The following is a 25966-nucleotide window of genomic DNA, read 5'->3' as shown; positions in this document are numbered from 1 at the left end:
TCGCCCAGCTGGCTGCGTTAACGGTGCGTGAGCCACCGGGCAGTCCGCTCTCTGGGAGCCCCTAGGACCAGCATCCTCACCGGCCCGGGCGCTCGGCCCGCGGCGGCTCCCTCGCCCACCAGGGGGCGCCCTTGCGGTAAGCTGGCGGGGCCGTCGCTCCCCAGGCCGGAAGGGGCGGTGGGGGCTGCCTGGCCATTGCGTGGGTCCCTGAGGTCCACGCACCGCGGAGCCTGCCGCGTCCCGAGGCGGCCCCGCCCCCGCCTGGCGCCGGTCCCCGGCCCGGCCCCGCGGCTCCCCCAGCCCCGGGCGGCGGCCGGAAGTTTGCCCGCAGCTGGGCCCGCCGCCCCTGCACTACGGGGAGGCTGGGCCCCCTCCCGCCCGCAAGCCCCATTTCGCCCGCAAGCCCCCTCCCTGGCAGCTGGCATTCGCCCGCAGTACCCGCGCTGCCCGCCGGGCGGCGCCCCGCGCCCGCTCCTCCGCGCCGCCCGCGCCCGCTCCGGCGGACACAGCCGCTCCTCGGCGGCGGCGGGTGCGGCGGGGCGGCAGCTGCAGAGGGGGAAGCGAGGGGAAGGCGCCGCTGGCACCGGCCTCCCGGCCCACGCGGAGCCGCCCAGGTAAGGCCGCCACGGCGGCGCCCGCGCCCCTCGCGGCCCGCGCCCTGGCGCCCACCCTGCGGGCTTCTGGCGCCCCCCGCGTCCCTGCCCCCCTCGGAAATCTGGTCCCCGATCCCCTAGCCCCGCCACCGCCTGCGCCTCCTCCCTCTCAGGCCTCCTGACAGCGGCCCTGCCCAATGGCCCCGCCGGCCTGTCCCAGCCTCCGCTCCGCATCCTCCCCCTGGGCCCAGCCTCCCGCTCTGCCCTGTCTCTCCCCCCACCCCGCCCCCGTCTCTGCAGGGCTGGGGTCCCCACGCCTCTCCTCCCCCTCTGCCCGGCCTCTGGTCTCCTGGCTCCCTGGCCACAGCCCCCATCCGGCTCAGCCCTGGGTCCCAAGACACACTCTCTCTCTCTCTCTCTCTCTCTCTCTCTCTCTCTCTCTCTCTCTCTCTCACACACACACACACACACACACACACACACACACACACGCTCGCGCGCCTCAGTGACTGGATGTTTCCTGACAGGCTTCTGCCTGGGCCTCCCGGCCTCCCCTGCCCCGGTGCTAGACTCGGGCCACCGCCACCTTCCCATCCTGCACACTGCTCGCTTGGGGGACCCAGAGCCCCATCAGAAATGACACTCTGTCCCTGACTAAGGGCGCCATCCATCCCACCCTAGTTCATCCCGGTGGGAAGCCAGAGGAACTCTGGAGACCTTCCTGTGGGCCCTGATCCCCAGGCTGGGGGTGGGGGAGGGGGAGTCTGGGGAGGGTGGCTGGTGGCACTCTCCTGTAAGGATGTCAGAGCCTAGAGCTCAGACCTGGCCTGGGGTGGGGTCAGCCTGCTTCCCCTGGCCTGGGGTCTGACATGGGTTTCAAAGCCTGGAAAGCACCTGTGCCTCCCATCCTGCTCCCTGGAGCTGGTGACAGCAAAGGGAGGCGAGGGAACCCCAGGAGCGCTGGCAGGGCTTTGGGGCGGAGAGGGTGGCGGCCTGGCCGTGGCCAGCCTGCCTGGTGGAGGTGGGCAATGCGCAGAGCCTCTGCCCTCTGGGCCTGTGGCGGCACAGCTCTGGCCTCTATGCTGCCATCTTCCTCCTGGTGCCCACCAGGCACTACCCAGGTGGTGCCATCTCCCCGCTTCCCTCCAGTGGCTCTTCTGGGCATGTCTCCCAGGAACCTGGGCTGTCTGGGGAGGGTGGCTGGTGGCACTCTCCTGTAAGGAGCCCCTTTGCCAAGTGGTGGGCACTCAATACTGACCGGAAGCTCTGAGCCCTGTCAGGAACCAAGAGAGCGACCTTCCCTTAAGCTCTGAGAGTCACTGGGTGCTGGGACCCTCCCAGGAGCCCTGCTCAGCCCTGCTCAGGGCTGAGGGGGAGAGGCTGCGGGGGGGTGGGGGAGGAGGCGCGGGATGGGAGAGAGGAAGGGGTCCCCTATAGGAAAAGTCGGTTCTGCTTTACTTCCTGTGTCTGCCCAGGGGCTGGCGGCCAGGCCGGGAGAGGCCGCTGTGTCCCCCCGGAAGGAGCCCCTGGAACTCCCCTGGGCCGCAGGACGCTATTGTGCTGGAGCTCAGGTCTCATTATTACCAGTACTATTATTAAAGCATATTTTTATTGACTTTGGAGAGGAAGGGAGGGAGAAAGAAACTGAAACATCAATGATGAGAGAATCATTGAGCGACTGCCTCCTACTGGCCCCTACCGGGATGGAGCCCGCAACCCGGGCATGTGCCCTTGGCCAGAATCGAACCCAGGACCCTTCAGCCCCAGGCCAACACTCTATCCACTAACCAGCTGGGGCTCATTTCTCCTTATTAATCAGGTTTATTATTTTCCTCACTGATGATGTGCTCGTCAAGGTCGCGGCCCTCCAAAGAGTTAATCTAATAAGCACCTGTTGCCATGTCTGGATTTGACTTCCCACATTCTGTTTATTTCTAATGGAGGGAGCCTTGTGTGGGAGCTGTGGCCTGGCCTGTCACCAGCTTCCACTTGCCTAGCGGCCCCAGGCAGGCATGCGGGCCCAGGGCTGGGCAGTGCCTGGTGGGCAGACAGGGGGTTGAGAGGAGCCTGGTTATTGTCTGTTTCCGCATTCCCTCTCCAAAGGCTTCTTGGCTGGCCTCTCCCGACACCGGAAGTTGGTCTGACTCCCCAGTTTGTCCTCCCTGAGGACTGCGAGGAGAAGGGTATGTGGTGGGAAAGGCCCCATGCGGGGAGCAGTGCCTTGGAGCAGCCTCAGTGCCCTGCTGGGGTCCCAGCCCCTAGGTGAGAGGAGGGAAGGAGAAGGAAGGCCTGTCTTGGGTGAGAGGGAGCTGCTAGGAAACCCAGAGGGGCCGTGAGGAGGGAGAGTGGAAGGGGCGTGTGGCTGACGGGGCCAGGGGGTGAACCTGTGTGGAGAGAGCATCCCTTGTTATTTGCGCAGGTGTCTCCTCTGGGTGTGCAGCTCCACAGGTTCCAAATGCTTCTAGACAATTATTTGATCTCTCCTGTGACCTACTAGTGTTTGACCTGCTACCTCCCTCTGAGGAGGTGTTCTTGAGTCTCAACAAATGGGCCCCAGGTTAAATGACCCGTGGCTCTGGACGCTCCCCACCCCTCATCCCCCCAGTGCTCCTTTGCTGCTACTTGTTGCTTTTAAAGCTGTTCAGCCTCCCTGCCCCTCCCCGTCCCATGTGCCATGCTTCAGTTCCCCTTCATCTTCCATCAGCTCTGCGCTCTCCTCTCCCTGCGGGGCTGGAGGTTGGCTTTCACCCAGCCCAAGGTCTGGGGTTAGCTGGCTCCGGGTTCTGCATTCTTTCCACCTTAGCCTGGCTGCCCGGACCCAGGGCCTCCGCAGCCCTGACCCTGAGCCATTTCTTTCTACTCGCTCTCTCCTGCAGAGAGAGCTCTGGGTTCTCCAAGGCCTGAGGTCTGGTCCTGGGACCCCTGGTGCTCCTCCCCTTATCCTTATCAGGTCACCCCGCTCAGCTCTCTGAGAACTTCGGGTGCCCTGTGGGACCCTCTCTTCCCTGGCTTCTGTCCTCACGTGAGGCTTTGGTGGTCCACCCCTGGGTCGGGTAACAGTCCCTCCCTGGGCAGCCTGAGGCGACCCTGCAGAGGAAGATGCTTGTGACATGGGACCCATCTCAGAAGCCCGCAGTGGCCCCCAGGCTCCTAGGCAGAACTCCCAGGTAGCAGCTCAGAAGCCCCAGCCACTCACATGCTGGCCCCAGCCCTCCGCCTCCGGGTGGACCCTCTGCTCACCTCCCGGCCCCGGACTCTTCTTCCCTCCTCCCGGGGAGCCCGGCCCTTCTGCAGGCGCCAGCAGGAAGCACTTGCTGAGTGTGAGAAACGTAGGCTTCTGTCCAGTGTCACTCTGAGGGACTTGAAGAAACTGCTCAACCTCAGTTGCCTCACGTGTAAGATGGAGAAACCTCACTGCTTAAAGGGCTATTGACAGCAGGAATGTGAGCGGGTGGAACTGATCTATCACCCCCAAGGGCTCCCAGGAGGTACCCGCTCAGCGCTCCCGGGCGGCTCTCCTCCGCCATTGGTGGCACTGTTTCAGTTGCCCACTCCTGCCTGCTGCTGACAGTTGCCTTCCCTCTGGCTCCCACCCAGATGGCAGGCCCCAGGAGGAGCAGAGCCTTTCCCCTCCTGGGCTCCGGGCCTCGCCAGCGCTGTCCTACATCCCCAAACGGGCCTGCTCACCGCGGAAACATACAGAGCTGTGGAGTGGTTGTGACATTGGTGACATAGAATAGGGTGTGCTTTACCTCTGGCAAATCGATGTAAACAAATCTGATGCCACTGTGCCCACCAAGGTCAAATATGGAGGAAGAAGGGCATCAATCGACCGTGGCACTGTCTCTGCGTCTTTCTCTCACTCGTCCCAGCTCCCCATGGGGCAGCTGTGAGCACCTGCACTTTCACAGGTGAGGCGGGGCCTGGGGCCCTGCAGTGGGCCTCACAGATGTGGGGGGGGGGGGCACTCCAGAGCCCCAGCTCCTGGGCCTGACTCTTTGTAAAGAGTCTCTGAGGTTTTTCTAAACCACAGACCCGTTCCATGTCGGTGTGCCATGAGCATGCAGCCCTGTGAGAAGCCCAAACCGGGGCTCTTGCTTGGGCAGGTGGGTATGTGAGCAGGAGCACAGAGCACTCCGGACTGGAGCTCAGGCAGGAGGAGGGCTTCCTGAGTGAGGAGGGCTGCACCAGAGGGTGGGGAGGGGGGGGAGGGGTGTCCTGAGGATCTGGTGAAGCAAGGAAAGAAAGGGCTTGAGTGGGCCAGGGGTTGGGGGGTGGGGTGGGGTGGGTTGGGGTAGGTTGGGTTGGGTCAACGAACAAGTCAGCTCTGAAGGGCGGGAAGAAGAGAGGAGAGGGCCAGGTGGGGAGAGCTGAGGATCCCTGGGGCTAGGGAGGATTGAGGATCCCTGGGCAGAGGTGTGCAGTGCTGGCACAGCATGGAGGGCCTGGAGTGCGGTGGAGGCAGAGGTGGGTGCGGTGGAGGCAGAGGGGGTGCACTGAGTAACATTTCCAAAGAGCAGAGCACACACACGACAGGCTGGACGAGCAGAGGAGGGAGCCGGGAGTAGGAGAGCACTCGGAGGCTTTCGGCCTGGAGGTGAGGGCGATGTCTGGAGGCAGGGAACCAGAGGAAAGGCCTCAGAGGGAAGCCCTGGGTGCTGCCCGCCCTGCGGAGGAGAAGCCGCTGGAGCACTGGGCCTGGCAGGGGCTTCCTGGGCAGCGGCTGTGTGAGGGGGAGCCCCTGGGCCACAGGCTGCAGAGGGCGCTGCTTCCAGGCATTCCTGGTGATGGGGTTTACCGACACCACTTCTGCAGCCTCTCTGCTCTCCCCTCCTGCACTACCACTCTGTGCCCAGCCCTCTGATCTCCCCTCCGGCACTACCACCCTGTGACCAGCCCTCTGCTCTCCCCCAGGCACTGGAACCCTGTGCCCAGCCCTCTGCTCTCCCCCAGGCACTGGCACCCTGTGCCCAGCCCTCTGTTCTCCCCCAGGCACTGGTACCCTGTGCTCAACCCTCTGCTCTCCCCTCTGGCACTACAACTCTGTGCCCAGCCCTCTGCTCTCCCTCAGGCAATGGGACCCTGTGCCCAGCCCTCTGCCCTCCCCCAGGCACTGGCACCCTGTGCCCAGCCCTCACTGATTTAAAAGTTGCCCATCTATGTGTCACCTCCAGGGGACCTGGCATTCCAGGTCTTACTTCCAAGAGGGCCGGAACCCCACACCTGCTTTGCTCATGGTCAGTGGTCAGTCCTGGGCCAAGTGCTTTGGATATTTAATGGATATCTGTCTTATTTAAGGAACCTCAGCTTATGCTTAGCGATGTTTGTTACAGAGACAGATTCCCAGAACGTGGATCTACGGACAGCGAGGTGGGCCTCGCTTCCAGCGTGGGTGTCCAGGGCCCTTCCCAAATGCCCGTTTCTGATTGCTATGGTTTTCCTCTTTTAAGTCCACCCGGAGGTGCCAGCATCTGCACCACCTGCTCCTGGGGGTTGGGAAGTGAGTCCACAGGCTTCTCAGTTGTCACCCAGCCTGAGTTTGAGGCTGGCCTGCCATTCACTGTGAATAGCCTTGGGCAGGTGTCTGACCCTGTGAGCCCCGCCCTCACCTGTCAGCCAGCCCTGCCCTCACCTGTCAGCCAGCCCTGCCCTCACCTGTAAATCAGCCCCTCCCTAACCTGTCAGCCAGCCCTGCCCTCACCTGTAAGCCAGCCCTGCCCTCACCTGTCAGCCAGCCCCTCCCTAACCTCTCTGTCAGCCCGCCCTCACCTGTCAGCCAGCCCCTCCCTAACCTCTCTGTCAGCCCGCCCTCACCTGTCAGCCAGCCCCTCCCTCACCTGTCTGTCAGCCCTCATGGCCCTTCTCCTCAGGGTCTTCTCAGGGAGAATTTGCTCAGAGAAGCAGAGAGAGCAGATGGGGTGGTTATCTCTCTTTGGGGTTCTGTGGGCTATTTTGGTTACAGAGGCTGAAATGGAAGCTGGGTAGGCACAGACTCTCGGGGCCTCTGGGGGTATGTTGTGGGCAGCAGGAGAGAGCTGGTTTGGAATCAGGAAATCCAAGCTGCTTAAGGTTGCCTCAGTTTCCTTTCGGCTGGGCCCATAAATAAGCTCTGTACCTTATGGAGGAGTCCCCAGTGGAGAGAAGGCTCCCAGGACAGGGAATCTAAGTGGTGGCTGGGACAGTGGCTTGAAATTTCTCAGGCACCAAGAAATCTGAGCATTTGATGGAGCTCAGACCCACCAGGACCAGTCTGATCACCAGCCTCTCTATGCCCTAGGCCCCACTGGCTGACATGGATGCCTAGGTTCTCAGGAAGGTGAGCTAACGGGTTTGGGTTCTCGAAGCATGATGGGAGGTCCAGTGGAGCGCTACTGCTGCTGCTGTGGGTATTATGGATCTCTACAGGCCCCCCAGCCTTGTTCAGCTCATGAGATGACAGAGAATGTCCCCAGCAAGGCTGGTGACTGATGGGAGTGTGGGCATTGCTCTTTCTGGAGGCGGCAGAGTCTTTTTGAGAAGTAGAGGAGACTAAAAGGTTTGGGAGGGCCAGAGGCCCTTCCGGTGTCATTCCCTGGGGGGAGGTGGCATAGTTCTCACCAGCTCTCATCTGCCCCTCAGGCTCCATCAGCACACCCCGCCCTCTGCCAGAGCTGCCAGGGCCACTTCCTGGTGGGTAGCACATATTCAAAGACTTACGATGTTCTTGGTGGTTTTGGCTCCTCTCCCGATAATCTCGCAAGGCCAGTGTCTGACAGGTGGGGCACATAGGAAACGTTGTTCCAGACTCTCAGGGTGTGAGTAACCACTGAAGACAACAGTTATTTGATTGGGAAGTTGGATCCCTTCCTAGGCTCTGTCCACACACCCAGAGCCTTCTGGAGGCCGTTAGTGGCCTGCACAGAGGTTGATGACAGTGATCCTTGGTTATTCCAACTCTTCCCAAGGTTGAGAACATTACACAGAATACAGCAGGATTTATCCAGGAATGGTAATGCTGACATAATTACTAGAAAACAGAAACCCTGGGAGGTAAAATGAATCATAGACTCTTATTCCTGGAAGGAACTTGAGATCATTCATTAAGCATCTCACCTGCTGTTCTCCTTCACCTACAGACAGAATCTCCACGCTGGTTGTCCAGCCTTAGCTGCTGCTCTGCCACCACGTCCTATCCCTGCTGCTGCTCCCCATCTTCTGAGGCTCACACTACTAACCACACACTATGTTCTAGATGCTTTGTGTACATCAAGTTGATCTTCCTACAACCCTGTAAGTAGGGGCTGTTGTCCCATTTTATAAATGAGTAATCTGAGGCCTAGAGAAGTTGTATAGCTAGTCCAAGGTGACTTGGTAGTAAGTGGTAGAGCTAGATATAACTTTGGCAGTCTAAAACATGCTCTTGACTACTGTCAACTGCCCCTGGGGCTCAAGCCTGTAAGGTACTGGAATTGAACCCACAACCCTTCAGTTCTCAGGCTGGCACTCTAGCCATTGAGCAACACCAGGTAGGGCCAAGGTGCCCTCTTCAAGGGCCAACACTCACCGATGGCAGTGGTAGAGGGAAGGCAACTCGGCTTACTGGAGTCATAAAGAGGAGAGCTGGGTGGTGTGGCCTGAGAAGAGGTGTGTGGGGTCAGCCCCCAAGGTCCCTGACAAGGGCGTGCGCTAGCCTGGCCTCCAAATACTGGCATCACCACTCTACCGAGCTGAAGTCTTGCAGAAATGTCTGTGGCTGCATCGATAGGGACCTTTGTGTGCTCTTTTTCTGGAGAAGCTCTTGGTGGAAGCTCAGACCTCACTGAGCTATGTAGCTTTGGAATGATGGCCATTCTTCCCCAACTCACATGCACAGCTGGAGTCCAACTGCTCCCACCTGGTGGTTCTCTTGGTTTGTTCTTCTGAGTCCCAGTGGGGGCTAGCAGAGATTGAGTGATATGGCTCTGGAATAGGGCCACTCTCTCCCCTCCCCTCCCCCATTGAGGGCCTGATCACACTGCATCCAAGCAGGACCCATTAGCCCCATTCTCCCAATTCCAGTCTCCCTGCCCTACTGAGCTCATGCCTTGTGAAAGGATCTGTGGGTTGGGGAAATCCTGAGCCCACTTTACAATCATTCTTCCAAAAGCTCTCAAGGAAGACTAGGTAACCCAGGGAGAGGCAGAGTAGCTGACAGGTGGAGGCACACCTCAGGGTGCCTAAGAACTTTTATGAATCTACCCCTTGCTCAGAGCTGGAGGATGCTAAACCTTGTACACAGCTTGGCCCCTCCCAAGCACATTCAGGCCCAGTAGAGGCAACCACAAACATAAATTGCATGGTAGTTCCAGACATGTGGCCCAAGGCTAGTTTCAGCCAGTGTCTGAGATTGACCTTCACCAGAACCCTACCAGTGGACCCAGAACCACACAATCAGTGGTGGACTACAGACAGCACCAGAGATCAACCCAACTAGCCTCAAAAGTGGCACACCTAAAGGGGGGTGTCCTGGCAGGTACTAGACCCTGCGGGAAACAACTCTACCTTGGGGAGAAGCTCCTGCATAGCTGCTCAAACACTGTGATCAAGGTCTATCCTTATAGTCAGCCAGCCTGAGGTTAACCCTGCCCATGAATGGGCTAACATCATTCAAGACTCAACTACCAAAGAGGGGCACACAAGAGACATTCCCGAAGCACCCAGCTCATCTGGAAGATTGCATCACTGACACCTACAACATGAAAGTAGCATTTCAAATTGGAGAGTCATAGCAGATCTAATTAATATACAAAGACAGACAAAAAAGGCAGACAAAATGGGGAGGGAAAAAAAAACATGTCCTAAATTGAAAAAACAAACAAACAAAAGAAATCCCCAGAAAATGAATTAAATAAAATGGAAGCAACCAAGTTACTGGATAGAGTTCAAAACAATGGTTATAAGGATACTCATGGACCTCAGGGAAAAATGGATATCTCAGTAAGAACTTAAACAAAGAGATAGTAGTCATTAAAAAAGGACATGGAAACCACAAAAAAAGAATCAACGAGAAATGAAGAATACAATATCTGAAATGAAGAATACTCTAGGAATCAACAGCAGGTTATATGCAGAAGAGGATTAAATTCAAGATTGAGAGTACAAGATAACAGAAAACACTCAAGCAGAACAACAAAAAGAGTTTTTAAAAATTAGGAAAGTGTAAGGGACCTCTAGGACAACATCAAGCATAACAACATCTGCATCATAGGAGTCCCAGAAGAAGGAGAGAGAGAGCAAAAAAATAATAGCTGAAATATTTCCTAGTCTGGTAAAGAAAAAAGACACACCTGCCCAGGAAACACAGTGAGTCCAAATCTAGAAGAACCCCAGAAGACACATCATAATTAAACTGGCAAAGGTTAAAGACAAAAAGATAATATTAAGAGCAGCAAGAAAAAGATAGCAAGTTTCCTACAAGGGAGCTCCCATAAGACTGTCAGAGGATTTCTTAACAGATACACTTCAGGCCAGAAGAGATTGGCATGAAATATTGAAAGTGATGAAAATCAAGGACCTAAAACCAAGACTACTCTACCCATCAAGGCTATCATTTAAAATTGGAGGCAAAACAAGGACCTCCTCACACAAAAAAATGCAAAAGTAATTCATCGCCATCAAACCAGTATTGCAAGAAATGTTACATAGTCTTATTTTTTTTAATATATTTTATTGATTTTTTTTGCCCCCCTCCCTCCCACATATCCCCTCCCTCCCCAAAGTTTTGTGTCCATTGGTTGTACTTATATGCATGTATAAAAGTCCTTCGGTTGATCTATTATCTCCCCCAGATCTTCCTCCCCTCCCCGCTGTAATTTGACAGTCTACTTGTTGATATGCTGTCTCTATATCTATCTTTTGGTTCATCAGTTTATAATGTTCTTTATTATCCACAAATGAGTGAGGTCATGTGGTGTTTCTCTTTCATTGATTGGCTTATTTCACTCAGCATGATGTTCTCCAGTTCCATCCAGGTTGCTGCAAATGATGAGAATTCCTTTTTTATATGGCAGCATAGTATTCCATTGTGTAGATGTACCATAGTTTTTGGATCCAATCATCTGCTGACGGGCACCTAGGCTGTTTCCAAATTCTGGCTATTGTAGATTGTGCTGCTATGAACATAGGGTTGCATATATCCTTTCTGATTGGTATTTCTAGTTTCTTGGGATATATTCCTAGAAGTGGGATTACTGGGTCAAATGGGAGTTCCATTTTCAGTTTTTTGAGGAAACTCCACACTGTTCTCCACAGTGGTTGCACCAGTCTGCATTCCCACCAGCAGTGCACGAGGGTTCCTTTTTCTCCGCAACCTCGCCAACACTTGTCGTTTGTTGATTTGTTGATGATGGCCATTCTGACAGGTGTGAAATGGTACAGCATTGTTGTTTTGATTTGCATCTCTCGGATAATTAGTGACTTTGAGCATGTTTTCATGTGCCTTTTGGCCTTCCTTCTGTCTTCTTTTGAAAATGTTCTATTTAGGTCCATTGCCCATTTTTTAATTGGATTATTCATCTTCCTTTTATTTAGTTGTATAAACTGTTTGTAGATGTTGGAGATTAAACCTTTATCAGTGGTATCATTTGCAAATATGTTCTCCCACACAGTGGGCTTTCTTATTGTTTTGTTGATGGTTTCTTTTGCTGTAAAAAAGCTTTTTATTTTGTTGTAGTCCCATTTGTTTATTTTTTCTTTAGCTTCCATTGCCCTAGGGGTAGTATCAGCGAAGAAGTTCTTTTGGCATACGTCTGAGATTTTGCTGCCTGTGGATGCTTCTAGTATTTTTATGGTTTCCCGTCTGATGTTTAAGTCCTGTATCTATTTTGAGTTTATTTTTGTGAATGGTGTAAGTTGGTGATGTAGTTTCATTCTTTTGCATGTGTCTGTCCAATTTTCCCAACACCATTTATTGAAGAAACTGTCTTGACTCCATCGTATATTCGTGCCTCCTTTGTCAAATATTAATTGAGCATAGTGATTTGGGTTGATATCTGGGTTCTCAATTCGATTCCATTGATCTATATGTCTGTTCTTGTGCCAGTACCAGGCTGTTTTGAGAACAGTGGCTTTGTAATATAGTTTAAAGTCTGGTATTGAGATCCCTCCTACTTTACTCTTCTTTCTCAGGATTGCTGTGGCTATTCGGGGTCTTTTATTGTTCCAAATGAACTTTTGGAGAATTCTTTCTAAGTCGGTGAAATATGTCGTTGGTATTTTAATGAGGAGTGCATTGAACCTATAGACTGCTTTAGGAACGAACTATGGACATTTTGATGATGTTGATTCTACCAATCCATGAACATGGTATGTTCTTCCATCTCCTTACATCTTCCTCTATGTCTTTTTTCAGTGTCATGTAGTTTTCCGCATATAGGTCCTTTACTTCCTCAGTTAAATTTATTCCTAGGTATCTTAATTTTTTTGGTGCGGTGGTAAATGGAATTGCTTTTTTAGTCTCTGTTTCTGCAGTTCATTGTTGGTGTATAGAAATGCCATGGATTTCTTGGCATTAATTTTGTATCCTGCTATTATACATTGCCAAATTCATTTATTAAGTCAATTAGTTTTTTAATGGAGTCTTTTGGGTTTTTTATGTACAATATCATGTCATCTGCAAATAAGGATAACTTTACTTCTTCTTTTCCAATTTGGATGCCTTTTATTTCCTCCTCTTGTCTAATTGCAATGGCTAGTACTTCCAGTACTATGTCAAACAGGAGTGGCGAGAGTGGGCATCCCTGTCTTGTTCCTGTTCTTAGAGGGAATGGTTTTAGTTTTTGCCCATTGAGTATAATGTTGGCTGTGGGCATATCATATATAGCTTTTATTATGTTGAGGTATGATCCTTGTACTCCCACCTTGTTAAGAGTTTTTATCAGAAAAGGGTGTTGGATTTTATAGAATGCTTTTTCTGCATCAATTTATATGACTATGTGATTTTTATCTTTAAATTTGTTTATGTGATGGGTTTATTGATTTGCGGATATTGTACCATCCTTGCATTCCTGGAATAAATCCTACTTGGTCGTGGTGTATGATCTTTGTGATGTTCTTCTGGAGTCGATTTGCTAGAATTTTGTTGAGGATTTTGGCATCTATGTTCATGAGGGATATTGGCCTGTAATTCTCTTTAATTGAGTTGTCTTTATCTGGTTTTGGTATTAGGGTGATGCTGGCTTCATAGAAGGAGTTTGGAAGTGTTCCTTCCTCTTGGATTTTTTGGAATAGTCTGAGGAGGACAGTTTTTAGTTCTTCCTTGAATGTTTGGTAAAACTCTCCTGAGAAGCCATCTGGCCCTGGGCTTTTGTTTGCTGGAAGCTTTTTGATAACTGTTTCAATTTCTTCCCAAGTTACTGGTTTATTGAGATTTTTAGATTCTTCCTGATTGAGTTTTGGAAGTTTGTATTTTTCTAGGAATATGTCCATTTCCTCCAGGTTGTTCAATTTGTTGGAGTAGAGTTGTTCATAGTATTTTGTAACAATCCGTTGTATTTCGGTGGGGTCTGTTGTTATTTCACCTCTTTCATTTCTGATTTTGTTTATTTGGGTCCTCTCTCTTTGTTTCTTGGTTAGTCTGGCTAGAGGTCCATCTATCTTGTTTATCCTTTCAAAGAACCAGCTCTTGGTTTTGCTGATCTTATGTATTGTTTCTTTGGTCTCTATGTCGTTTATCTGTGCTCTGATTTTTGTTATTTCCTTCCTTCTGCTTATACTGGGCTTTTCTTGTTGCTCTTTTTCTAACTCTTTGAGTTGTAGAGTTAGATCATTTGTTACCCTTTTTACTAGTTTTTTGCAATAAGCTTGTAAGGATATGAACTTCCCTCTCAAAACTGCTTTTGCTGTGTCCCATAGATTTTGGATTGTTGTGCTTTCATTGTCATTTTTTTCCAGGATGTTTTTAATTTCTTCCTTGATTTCTCTGGTAACCCAGTCCTTGTTCAATAGCATGCTGTTTAGTCTCCATGTGTTTGATTTCTTTGGATTATTTTTATTGTAGTTAATTTCCAGTTTTATGCCATTATGGTCTGAGTATTTGCTTGATATGATTTCTATCTTTTTGAATTTGAAGAGACTTTGCCTATGTCCCAAAATGTGGTCTATCTTTGAGAATGTCCCATGTGCATTTGAGAAGAATGTATATTCTGTGGCTTTGGAGTGGAATGTTCTGAAGATGTCAATTAATTCCATCTGGTCTAGTGAGTCATTTAGGATTGATATTTCTTTGCTGATTTTTTGTTTAGATGATTTGTCAAAGGGTGACAGTGGGGTATTAAAATCTCCTACTATGATTGTATTGCTATTAATCTCTCCCTTAATGTCCTCCAGCAGTTTTTTTTTTTTTTTTTTTTTATGTATTTGGGTGCTCCCGTATTGGGTGCATATATATTTACCAGGGTTATTTCTTCTTGTTGATTGCTCCCTTTAGTATTATGAAGTGGCCTTACTTATCTCTTGTTATGTCCTTCACTCTGAGATCTAATTTGTCAGATATAAGTATTGCTACCCCAGCTTTCTTTTCATTTCCTTTTGCCTGGAAAAGCTTTTTCCATCCCTTCACCCTCAGTCTGTGTGCATCTCTTTTTCTGAGGTGGGTTTCTTGTAGACAACAGATGTATGGGTCTTGTTTTCTTATCCACTCTGTTACCCTATGTCTTTTGATTGGAGAATTTAAACCATTTACATTTAATGTTATTAATGATAGGTACTCATTTGACGCCATTTTTATTCTATACCCCTGTGTTCCTTCTTCGCTTCCTATTTCTTTATTTTTACAGTAGACCCTTTAGCATTTCTTGCATTGCTGGTTTGGTGGAGACAAATTCCTTTAGTCTTTTTTTGTCTGTGAAGCTCCTGATTTCCCCTTCAATTTTGTTTGATAGTCTTGCTGGGTGCAGTATTCTTGGATTCAGACCGTTTCTTTGTATGACTTTGTATATTTCATCCCATTCCCTTCTGGCCTGATAAGTTTCTGTTTAGAAATCAGTTGTTAGTCTGATGGGGGTTCCTTTATATGTAACTTTCTGTTTCTCTCTGGCTGTTTTTAAGATTCTTACTTTGTCATTGGTGTTTGCCAATTTAATTATAATATGTCTTGGCTTCAGTCTTCTGGGATCCATTTTGCTTGGGACTCTGCGAGCATCTTGGATTTGTGTGGGTTTTTTCTTCTCTATCTCAGGAAAGTTTTCTGTCATTATTTCTTGAAATACTTTTTCCATGTCTACCTTGGTTTTCTTTCCTTCCGGAACCCCTATTATTCGAATATTGTTTTGTTTTGCATTGTCCCAAAGCTCCCGTAGGCTCTCCTCCTGCTTTTTAATTTTTTTTTCTAGAAGCTGCTCAAATTGGGTATTTTTTTCCATCTTGTCTTCTAGCTCACTGATGCGATCCTCTGCTTCTTCTAGTCTGCTCTTGATGCTTTCTATTGAGTTCTTCATAGTAGCGATGTCATTTTTCATTTCATCTTGAGTCATCTTCATTTCCCCTTGGGTTTTTTTCATTTCCTCTTGGGTCTTACTCATATTGTCAAATTTGTCTTCCATTCTTTTTAGCCATCTTAAGATCGTTACTCTGAATTCTTGCTCTGGTAGGTTGCTTGCCTCTATATCGTTTACTTCCTTTTCTGGTGATGCCTGCTTTTCTTTCATTTGTGGGCTGTTTCTTTGTCTCCCCATGGTCTCTCTTCAGGATGTCTCTCTCCTGTGTTGATTTATCTCTCCTGCGTTGATTTAAAGGCACAAAATACAACACAACCAGGTACAATACACAAGGCACAGAACAGAAATGTGTTTGCAATATTAATAACTTCCAATAAAGGTAACAACTAGCGAAAGGCAAATTAGGGAATAGGGGAGAAAGAGGAAGAGTAAAAAGAGAGGACGGAGGGAGCAAAAGAAAAAGATAGGAAAAAGAGTGTCAAAATGAATTTGGGAAACAGGGAGGAGAGAGAGAGAGAGAGAGAGAGAGAGAGAGAGAGAGAGAGAGAGAGAGAGAGAGAGAGGAGAGGGAGAGAGAGAGAGAGAAGGGGAACAAACTATATATATGGAGAGAGAATTTCAATTGAACAACCACTAACCCCAACAAATGGTGTCAGCAGTACCTGGAGAATAATACAATCTACAACATCCCCTAATTTCCAACACAGTAAGGGAAAACAGAAGTAATAAAATAGCAACTAACAAAAACCAATCAAGTAAGAAAATACTGAGCAACAGCAACAACATAAGATTAAGGAAAATATTCTCACTTAAAAAGCATAAAAATATAATATAATTATCATTCCCCCAAACAGCATTGAATGAACCGTGAGGAAAGCAATTTTTTTTTTTTTTTTTTGCTAGTTAATATAGCTCAGAGAGGGGTGTGTATGCACTTGGCACTAGGGATGGGAGATAAGATATATAAGTAGGGTAGAAATTTTAGCAGGGGGGATACAGGGAGAGTAAAGAAATCTAAAGCAGGAAAGGGTTAAGATAAACAGGATAGCCAAAAGGGGGAGGAGTAGAAAGAGGATGATGGTGTAAAGGTTGTGTTGAGTTAGGGTTAAATGATGTTAAAGGAGAAATGAAAATAAAATGAAGAACGCTAATTCCAATTGTAAAATAAAGAAAAAATAAAATTGCACTTAAAAAAATTAAAATAGCAGTGTTAAAAATGCTTATTGAACCTAAAAATGTAATAATTAAAAAGTTAAAATCTAGTGAGGAAAAAAGGAAAAAAATTGTTTCTTAAGTAAAAGATGCAAAAAAAAGTCCAGTTGTGAAGGCCATTTGCTTCTGTTATTCTATTTGACACGCCCGTTTCTTAGTCCAGCCCGTATTGCAGTTCCCTGCGTTCTGCTGCACCTCAGTGGCAATTCCTTAGTTTCTTGATTTTTGATCAAATAAAACTAATAATAAACACAGTCAGATTGTACTCCAGACCCTAGGTGGCAGTTTATGGGGATTGATGTCCTGTCTTTTTGGTTGCTTTAGCCTTCTTTTTCTGTGGCCCTCAATACCAGTTTTTTTATTTTATTTGTTTATTTTTATTTATTTATTTATTTATTTATTTATTTATTTATGCCTCGGAGCAGAATCCTGGATGATTTCTCCCTGCTCTGCTTCTCAGTTTCCAGAAAAGCAGATTCCCCCTGCTGTCTCTTAGGGTCAGCCAATCTGGGTGATCTCTCCTTTGTAATCAGAAGCAAAGTGTTGCAGGGGAACCAGTCCAGGTGCGCGATGGGCGAGTCTGCGCGCACTTACAAACAGACTGCTTTCCAACTCCTATGTTCTTCCTCCGTGTGGGATCAGAATGGGTTGCTCCCTAGAGAACCCCACTAGTAGCAACCTTGGGGACCCCCGTCCACTCTCTCGAATCACGCCAGCCCCAACAGTGGGGGGCTTCTGTGGATGCAGATTTCCAGGGTCCCAGTGCGCCTTTTTTTTTTTTTCCTCTGCTGCCCCAGTGGCTGCCTCTGTTGTGGCTGCTGCAGCTGCTGCTGCTTTCACTTTCGTTTTCGCGACACAGACACCCTGCGCTATCCCTGCAAAATCCAACCTTTCTGTGGAATCCGCCTGTCCGCTCAGGTCGGACTGCCGCGATTCTTAACAATCTGTTCCGTGTCCCTTGGCGTTTTAAAAAGAGTCCCGCTTCTGGGGAAGATTACGCCAGACCCAGACCCAGACCCGGCACTGGGTCTCCCCAGGCAAGATATTCGCTGCAGCCAAGCCTTCTTTCAGTGCCACTCGGCGCGGGGCGCGGTGGCTGCAGTTGCTGCCGGCGCAGCGGGGCCAGGGTCCCTCACGCTATCCCCGCAAACTCTGACCTTTCCGTGGGTGATTGAAAAACTCCCTTGAATCCACGCGTTTGCGCCAATTGGGATGTCTCAGCTGCTCAATGGTCTCCTCTGCGGTGGTTTTTCCAGGCCTCCTGTTCCAGTCTTACCAGCGTAAGGAGATCAGGCTCACAAGCTGGGAACTGTGGCGAAACAGGGACAAGCCGCCATCTTCCGAAACCCATAGTCTTATTTTAGAAGCAGAAAGAACAAAGAGAGGAGAGAAAAGAATAAAATGGCAATAAGTAAGTACCTATCAATAATTACTTCAAATGTAAAAGGCTTAAATGCTCCAATCAAAAGACATAGGGTGACTGAATAGATAAGAAAACAAGACCCACATATATGCTGTCTACAAAAGACCAACTTTAGAACAAAATATTCACACAGACTAAAAGTGAAGAGATAGAAAAACATATTTCATGCAAATGGAGATAAGTAAAAGATGGAGTAGCAATACTTATATCAGATAAAATAGACTTAAAAACAAAGGCCATAATACGAGACAATGCTAAAGGGATCAATCCAACAAAAGGATATAACCCTTATAAACATATGTGCACCAAACACAGAAACAACTAAATATATAAAGAAAATCTGGATGGACATAAAGGAAGAGATCAACAATAATACAGTCATATTGGGGGTTTTAACACCCCATTGACATCAGTGGGTAAATCTTCTAGACAGAAAATCAACAAGGAAACAATGACCTTAAATGACACACTAGACTGGTTGGATTTAATTGACATTTATAGAGAACATTTCATCCCCAAACAGCAGAATATGCATTCTCTTCAGCTGCAAGTTGAACATTTTCTAGAAAAGACCACATGCTAGGACACAAAATAAGTGCTATTAAATAAAAAGAGATTGAAATCATATTAGGCACCTTATTTGACCACAACGATATGAAATTAGAAACCAATTACATGATAAAAAAAAACCTGAAAAACACACAATCACATGGAAGCTTAATAACATGTTACTAAACGAGATCAAGGAAGAAATCAAAGTTATTTTGAGACATGAAAATGAACACACAACAACATACACTCTAAGAGACACAGCAAAAGCAGTCCTAAGTGGAAGTCCATAGCAATACAGGCCTTTCTCAAGAATCAAGAAAAATCTGAAATAAACAGTCTAACCTCACACCTAAAATAAACAGTCTAACCTTACACCTAAAAGAACAGCAAACAAAACCCAGAGTAAGTAGATGGAAGAAATAATAACAATCAAAGTGGAAAGGAAGACATAGAGACTAAAAAAACAACAACAAACAAACAACAATACAAAAGATCACTGAAACCAAGACCTGGCTCTTTGAAAATATGAAAAGATTCACAAGCTTTTAACTAGGCTCATAGAGAAAAAAAGAGAGAAGACTCAAATAAATAAAATCAGGAATTAAAGAAAAGTAGCAACTGACACCACAGAAATAATAGGATATAGCATGTTTCCTGAGTAGCTCTTGTGTGACCGTCACAGCCATTGCAGGCCATAGGCTGGGCCCTGAGAAAATGCTTGCAGACCTTCCAAATATGCCCAAAACTAGATGGGTGTCCTGATGGCAGAGCAATGAAGACAGGGACCACTGGCTGGCTTTTTAAAAATTTATTATTTAATATATTTTATTGATTTTTTTTTTTACAGAGAGGAAGGGAAAGGGATAGAGAGTTAGAAACATCTATGAGAGAGAAACATCTATCAGCTGCCTCCTGCACACCCGTCACTGGGGATGTGCCCGCAATCAAGATACATGCCCTTGACCAGAATTGAACATGGGACCCTTCAGTCCACAGGCTGAGGTTCTATCCACTGAGCCAAAACAGCCAGGCCTGACTGGCTTTCTTGAGCTCTATGTGGCTAGGTGATGTTGTAGACACCCCATCAGAGAACCATGAAGTTCAGATGACCCAAATCTAAGAGTACAGAGTGAGCAACTCGGTCGAAAAAATGCATCAGTTGGAGGTAAAATAGCACCATTCCACTGTCCTTTGAAAAGTAAGAGTCATGCCAGAGTCTAAAGTAAATAGGCTGGAACATGAGATCTCCAGGTAGGGTGCAAATTGGAGGTACACCAGCAATTACAGCATTTCCACCAGTGTCTGACCCAGCAGGCTCTGTAGGCTGTCTCTCTTCCCTCAGCTCTTCTTTGGGGAGGGAGTAGGTGGAGGGGATGCTCATAGCTTGACCTTGGCTTCTGGAGCTGGAGTGGAGCCGATCATGGTCCTATATTCCTGGATCAATAATGCTGTTGCTCTTGTTATATCTCAAGTGCCCATCCTCATATGTCCTCACAGGTCCTCAGGCTATAGGGGTTATTAGTTCTAGGAGAGAATGGATGTTCTAAGAGACAGTGATTTGCACAAGGTTACACAACCAAAACATTGAATTGCCCTTTCCTCTGTGTGCATGGCTTCTCCATATCGGCCAATGCCTCTCCAAGGAGCCAGCTGGTCTCTGCTCCAGCCTCCAGCACCCAGCAAGAAGGTACTTAACAGCTTGCCTTGGGGCGAATGGAGGTGGATGTCAGTGAGGCATGGTGAGGCCCCCCTTGCAGGCTCCAGGGACAGAAGTCACTGTTTGTCTTCCCCCTCAGGCAGGAGCTCCATTGGCACAGGGCCTGTGTCTATTTCTGAGTTGCAGTCCCTAAACCAGGACAGTACTGCATACAGTAGGTGCTCAATACTGTTGAATGGCTGGTTTCACGCGTGACCCCCTTGTCTGCAGAGACCTGGTGTCCTGGAGCGCTAGGCTAGCAACGTGCCTTGGAGCTGGAAACCTTGGATAGGCTGCTTCATCTCACAGATATATGGGATTAAATGTCGGCTGTGTGGAACTCAAAACACATTTCCCTGGTGGATTGTGGAATTAGTGTAACCTATAATAGAGCTGAACAAAGATTAACAAGCCCTGGACCTGTCAGACCTTGGCCCTAAGCACTACCTACTCCTCTTAACCCAGCTGAGGTTGCTATCAACATGGACTGGACAGGGACATCTGGTGAGAGCAGCAGTAGTCTATGGGTCTGGAGCCCAAATTTATAGATTGGGGCGAGGGCAATGCACTGCAGTGAGTCAGAAGGAGTCTCTGCAAGCAGAGGCCTGGCCCCAGGGGTCTTTCTCTAGATACCTAGTGTAAGCTGGGGACCCCAAAATCCATTTACTCCCATGCAAAGTTAGTTAGGGGGGGAGCAGTAAGCAGAGTAGAGCGTGGAGACTACAGGTATGGAGGACCTCAGAGAAGGCTGCCTGTGTGAGGGATGTGAAGATGGAGCCAGGGTCCTAGGATGAGTTCTTGGTGACCCCTGGTTCTTGGGGTGTGATCAGGAATTAGGCATGGATGCATAGTGACCCCAGCCACCTGGTGTTGGCAGTGGTTAGCAGTGCCAGCTTGGTTCCTTTGTCCATTCCTACTGATTGTCAGTGGTGCCTGCAGTTGAGTCAAAACAGTTCTGGGACCAAGTATAGGCTACCTGGAACACAGATGGCACAGGACACAATATGTTTGTCAAGTCAGATTTAGCCCAATCATCCTTTATCAGTGAGGAAACTGACTCTAAGAGAGGACAGCTTGCCAAGGTCATGACTTACAGAATCAGGATGCGAAAAGAGTTCCTTGGCCCTGTTCATCCTTGTTTCCTGCTTCGCGTTATAGACTGATAAGGAACTGAGCCTCTTATCAAACCAGGGGAGCAAGTAACCTGTTCCACGGCTCCCCCCAGGCTGGGGCCTGATTCAGATGCGCCCCCACCCTCTAGCTAGCCCCATCTAACCCAGACAGAAGCATGCCCTGCCCTCTGGGTGTTGTACCCCAGAGGCTTATGGAAAAGAGATGGGCCGACACATCACGCAAACCCACAGCAGGCAGTAAGCCCCACCTGCCAGGTGCATGCCCAGTTTCACTGCATGTTAAGACCCAGGATCCAGGCTAGAATGGGTTGAGCAGAACAGCCTGAAGGCTCCCTTTGAGCAATTCTGGAAGCATGCTCTGGAGGGGCTTCCTGGCAGCACCGGCTGGGGAAGCCTTGTGAAGTGTGGGAGGTACCTGATGTTTGGAAAGTGGCAGAAGAGAGCCAATCTGGGGTTAGTGTCCTTGTCTCTTTACTTACTATGCAGCCTTGGACAAGGCATTTACCATACCCGAAGACTGTCTGCTCAGCAGTAAAATGGGGACCATAAAAAACCTAATCTCATAGGGCTTGGTTAAGAGAAAGTCAGATAACATCTTGATTTTATTTTCTATGGCATATTTTTATTGTTGATAGTATTACAGGTGTTTCCTGCTTTCCCACTTTAGTCCCCTCCACCCAGCCCCTACTCTCCCACCCGCAGGTCCTCCCCACCCTATTGCCCATGTCCATGGGCTATGCATATAGGTACATAAGTTCTTTGGTTTTTCTCTCTTGTCCCCCAACTCCACATTGAGGTATGTCAGTCTGTTCCATGCCTTTATGGCTTTGGGTCTTTTGTTGGTCAATTCATATTGTTCATTAGATTCCACAAATAAGTGAGATCATGTGATTTGTCTTTCTCTGACTGGCTTATTCACTTTGCACGATGCTTTCCAGGTCCCTCCATGCTGTCTCAAAGGCTAAGAGATCCCTCTTTTTTATAGCAGCATAGTATTCCATTGTGTAGATGTACCAAAGCTTTTTATCCACTCATCTGCTGATGGGCACTTGGGCTGTTTCCAAATCTTAGCTATTGTAAATTGTGCTGCTATGAACACAGGGATGTATACATTCTCTCTGATTGGCATTTCGGGATTTTCCTATATAATAAAGAGCTACTATGCAAATGGTCGTCATGCCCTCACATCTTCATACCATAATGACTTAGACACTCAACACTGGGGAGGGAGGAATGGGGACCAGCCAGGAACAAATGAGCTCATGAGAAAGGAATGGGGACTAACCAGACTGTGGTCCAAGAGAGGGACAATCTGCATACCCCTCGGTCTCCATAGTCCTGGGTGCCAGCAGCTGCACCTGTGGCCTGGAAGAGGGTCAAGCTGCCCATCTCGAGGTCCTGGGCACTAGCAGCTGTGCTAGTGCTGCAGCCTGGGAGAGAAACAAGCCACCTGCCCTGTGGTCCTGGGTGCCTGTGGCCAGCCAGAGGGAGGGAAACTCAGGTCCTTGGTGCCTGTGACTGGCTGGAGGAGGGAGTCCTGGGTCCCAGGTGCAGGTTGAGGCAGAGACAATTAGGATCAATCAGGCCAGCTGGGGAGCAGATAGGGGCATTTAGGCCCATAGGGGAGCAGTTAGGGGTGATCAGGCAGGCGGGCAGAGGGGAGCAGTTAGGGGTGATCAGGCAGGCAGGCAGGCTAGTGGTTTGGAGCCAATGGTCCTGGATTGTGAGAGACAGTTGGACATCCCCTGAGGGGTCCCAGATTGGATAGGGTGCAGGCTGGGCTGAGGGAATCCTCCCACCCCCTCATGAATGAATTTCATGCACCAGGCCTCTAGTTAGGATATATTCTCAGAAGTGGGAACACTGGGTCAAATGGAAGTTCCAATTTTAATTTTTTGAAGAAACTCCATACTGTTTTCCACTGCATTAGTCTACATTCCCTCCTGTTTCCCTGCATCCTCATCAGCACTTGTATTTGTTGATTTTTTTGATGGTAGCCATTCTGACAGGTGTTAGGTGATATTTCAGTGTGGTTTTAATTTGCATTTCTCTGATGATCAGTGACTTTGAGCATTTTTTCATCTGTCTCTTGGCCATCTGTATGTCCTCTTTGGGGAAATGTCTATTCTGGTCTTCTGCCCATTTTTTAATTGTATTGTTTGTCTTCCTTTTGCTGGATTGTATGAGTGCTTTTGGATATTAACTCCTTATCAGATGTATCATTGGAAAATATCTTCTCCCATACAGGAAGTTCCATTTTTATTTTGATGCTGCCTTCTTTTGCTGTGTAGAAGCTTTTTATTTTGATGTACTCCCATCTATTTATTTTCTCCTTTATTTCCTTTGCCCTAGGAGATGTGTCGGCAAAAATTCTGCTACATGAGATGTCTGAGATTTTATGTTTTTCTCTTAAGATTTTTTTTATGGTTTTATGCCTTACATTTAAGACTTTTATCTATTTGAGTTTGTTCCTGTGTATGGTGTAAGTTGGCAGTCTTATCTTCTGCCCAGTTTTCCCAACACCATTTGTTGAAGAGGTTGTCTTTACTCCATTGTATGCTCTTGCCTCCTTTGTCAAATATTAATTGACCATAATGGTGTGGGTTAATTTCTGTGGTTTTTGTTCTTATCCATTGGTCTATATGCCTGTTCTTGTGCCAGTACCAGGCTGTTTTGTTTATAATGGCTTTATAGTATAGCTTGATATCTGGAATTGTGATCTCTCCAACTTCGTTCTTCTTTCTCAAAATTGCTGCAGTTATTCTGGGTCTTTTATAGTTCCATCAAGAAACAAAGAGAGCTGACCCAAATAAATAAAATCAGAAATGAAAGTGGCAATATAACAACAGACACCATAGAAATACAAAAGGATTGTAAGCAGATACTATGAACAACTATATGCAAACAAACTGAACAATCTAGGCAAAATGGACAAATTCCTAGAAACATACAATCTTCCAAAACTGAATCAGGAAGAATCAGAAAACCTGAGTAGACCAATAATAACTAGTGTAATTGAAGTAGTAATAAAAAAAAGTCCTAGACTGGATGGATTTACAGGAGAATTTTTCCAAACATTCAAAGAAAAACTAACACCTATACTCCTCAAATTGTTCCAGATATTTCAAGAAGAAGGAACACTTCCAAACTCTTTTTATGAGTCCAGCATTATTCTAGTTTCAAATCCTGATAACCACACTATAAAAAGAATTACAGGCCAATATCCCTGATGAACACAGATGCTAAAATCCTCAAAAAATATTAGCAAATCAGATACAGTAATATATTAAAAAGATCATACACCTTGATCAAGTGGGATTTATTCTGGGGATGCAAGGCTGGAAAAATATTCACAAATCAATAAATGTGACACATCACATAAACAGATTGAAAGATCATATCAACAGATGCAGAAAAAGCCATTTGACAAAATCCAGCACTCTTTCTTGATAAAAACTCTTAGGAAAGTGGAAATAAAGGGATCATACCTCAATATAACAAAAAGTTTATGACAAACCTACAGTGAACATCAAACTCAATGAGCAAAAACTTAAGCATAGGAACAAGACAAGGATGTCCACTTACACTACCCTTATTCAACATAGTACTGGAAGTCCTAGCCACATCAATCAGACAAGAAGAAGAGATAAAAGGCATCCAAATTACAAAGTAGGAAGTAAAATTCTCATTATTTGTAGATGATATGATAGAAAGCCCTAAATATTCCAGAAAACTATTAGACTTAATAAATGAATTTGGGCCCTAACAGGTTTGGCTCAGTGGATAGAGTATCAGCCTGTGGACTGAAGGTCCCAGGTTCAACCCATGCCTGGGATCAATCCCCAGTAGGGGGTGTGCAAGAGGCAGCCAGTCAATGATTCTCTCTCATCATTGATGTTTTCAGCTCTCTTTTCCTCTCCCTTCCTCTCTGAAATCAATACAAATATATTACAAAAATAAAAGTATTTGGCAAAGTAGCAGGATACAAAATCAACATCCAGAAATGTATGGCATTGTTTATACACTAATAATGAACTCTCAGAAAGAGAAAGTAAAAAAGCAATCTCAGTTACCATTGCAACAACAATTAAAAATAAAATACCCAGCCAAAACCGGTTTGGCTCAGTGGATAGAGCATCGGCCTGCAGACTGAAAGGTCCCAGGTTCTATTCCGGTCAAGGGCATGTATCTTGGTTGCGGGCACATCCCCAGTGGGAGGTGTGCAAGAGGCAGCTGACCTATGATTCTCTCTCATCAATGTTTCTAACTCTCTGTCCCTCTCTCTTCCTCTCTATAAAAAATCAATAAAATATATATTAAAAAATAAAAAAGATACTTAGGAATAAAGTTAACTAAGGAGGAAAAAGATCTATATTTGGAAAACTATAGGACATTGAAAAAAGAAATAGAGGAAGATACAAAAAAGAATGGAAGTGTGGATTGGAAGAATTTATATAATTGAAATGTTTATACTACCCAAAGCAATCTATAGATTCGATGCAATCCCTATTAAAATACCAAGGGCGTTTTTCACAGAACTAGAACAAATGCTCCAAAAGTACTGAATTCCTGCCACCTGCACACAGCAGATATAGCATAATAGTGTCCCACAAGTGTGCATGGGTGTGCAGATGTGTAAGTCTTTTGTAGGCGTGGGAGAAGCCAGGAAAGGTGCTGCCCAGCATTTAATCCTTTAATGACCAGTCAGGTGATTCCAGGCATCCTAAGACTCCAGCACAGAAAGGGCCTTCTTCTACCCCCACCCCACCCCCTTGGCCACCGTCCCCACTATATGCAAGTTTGCTTTTAGGTGCTTCCTATTTAGTTTCCCATCCAGTCCCACCAGCCATCCTGGGAGCGGGGGTGTGACTGACCCACTTGTTCAGACGAGGGAATGAAGGTCA

General features: G+C 47.6%; 1 protein-coding gene across 2 annotated transcripts in view; it reads left to right on the top strand.

The window, feature by feature from the left end:
- Positions 1 to 407: 407 nt before the first annotated feature.
- GRIK4 (glutamate ionotropic receptor kainate type subunit 4) overlaps positions 408 to 25966 on the top strand; it is a 245804-nt gene continuing 220245 nt past the window's right edge. For both annotated transcript variants that reach the window (XM_084868424.1, XM_084868422.1), the window contains exons 1-2: positions 408 to 614; positions 7709 to 7862. The gene's annotated coding sequence lies outside the window, so the exon portion shown is untranslated. The remainder of the gene's footprint in view (positions 615 to 7708; positions 7863 to 25966) is intronic.

Source organism: Pipistrellus hanaki (genome assembly GCF_964339955.1).
Source record: "Pipistrellus hanaki genome assembly, chromosome: 19".
Lineage (NCBI taxonomy): Eukaryota > Metazoa > Chordata > Mammalia > Chiroptera > Vespertilionidae > Pipistrellus > Pipistrellus hanaki.
This window is presented reverse-complemented; position numbering and strand designations above follow the sequence as displayed.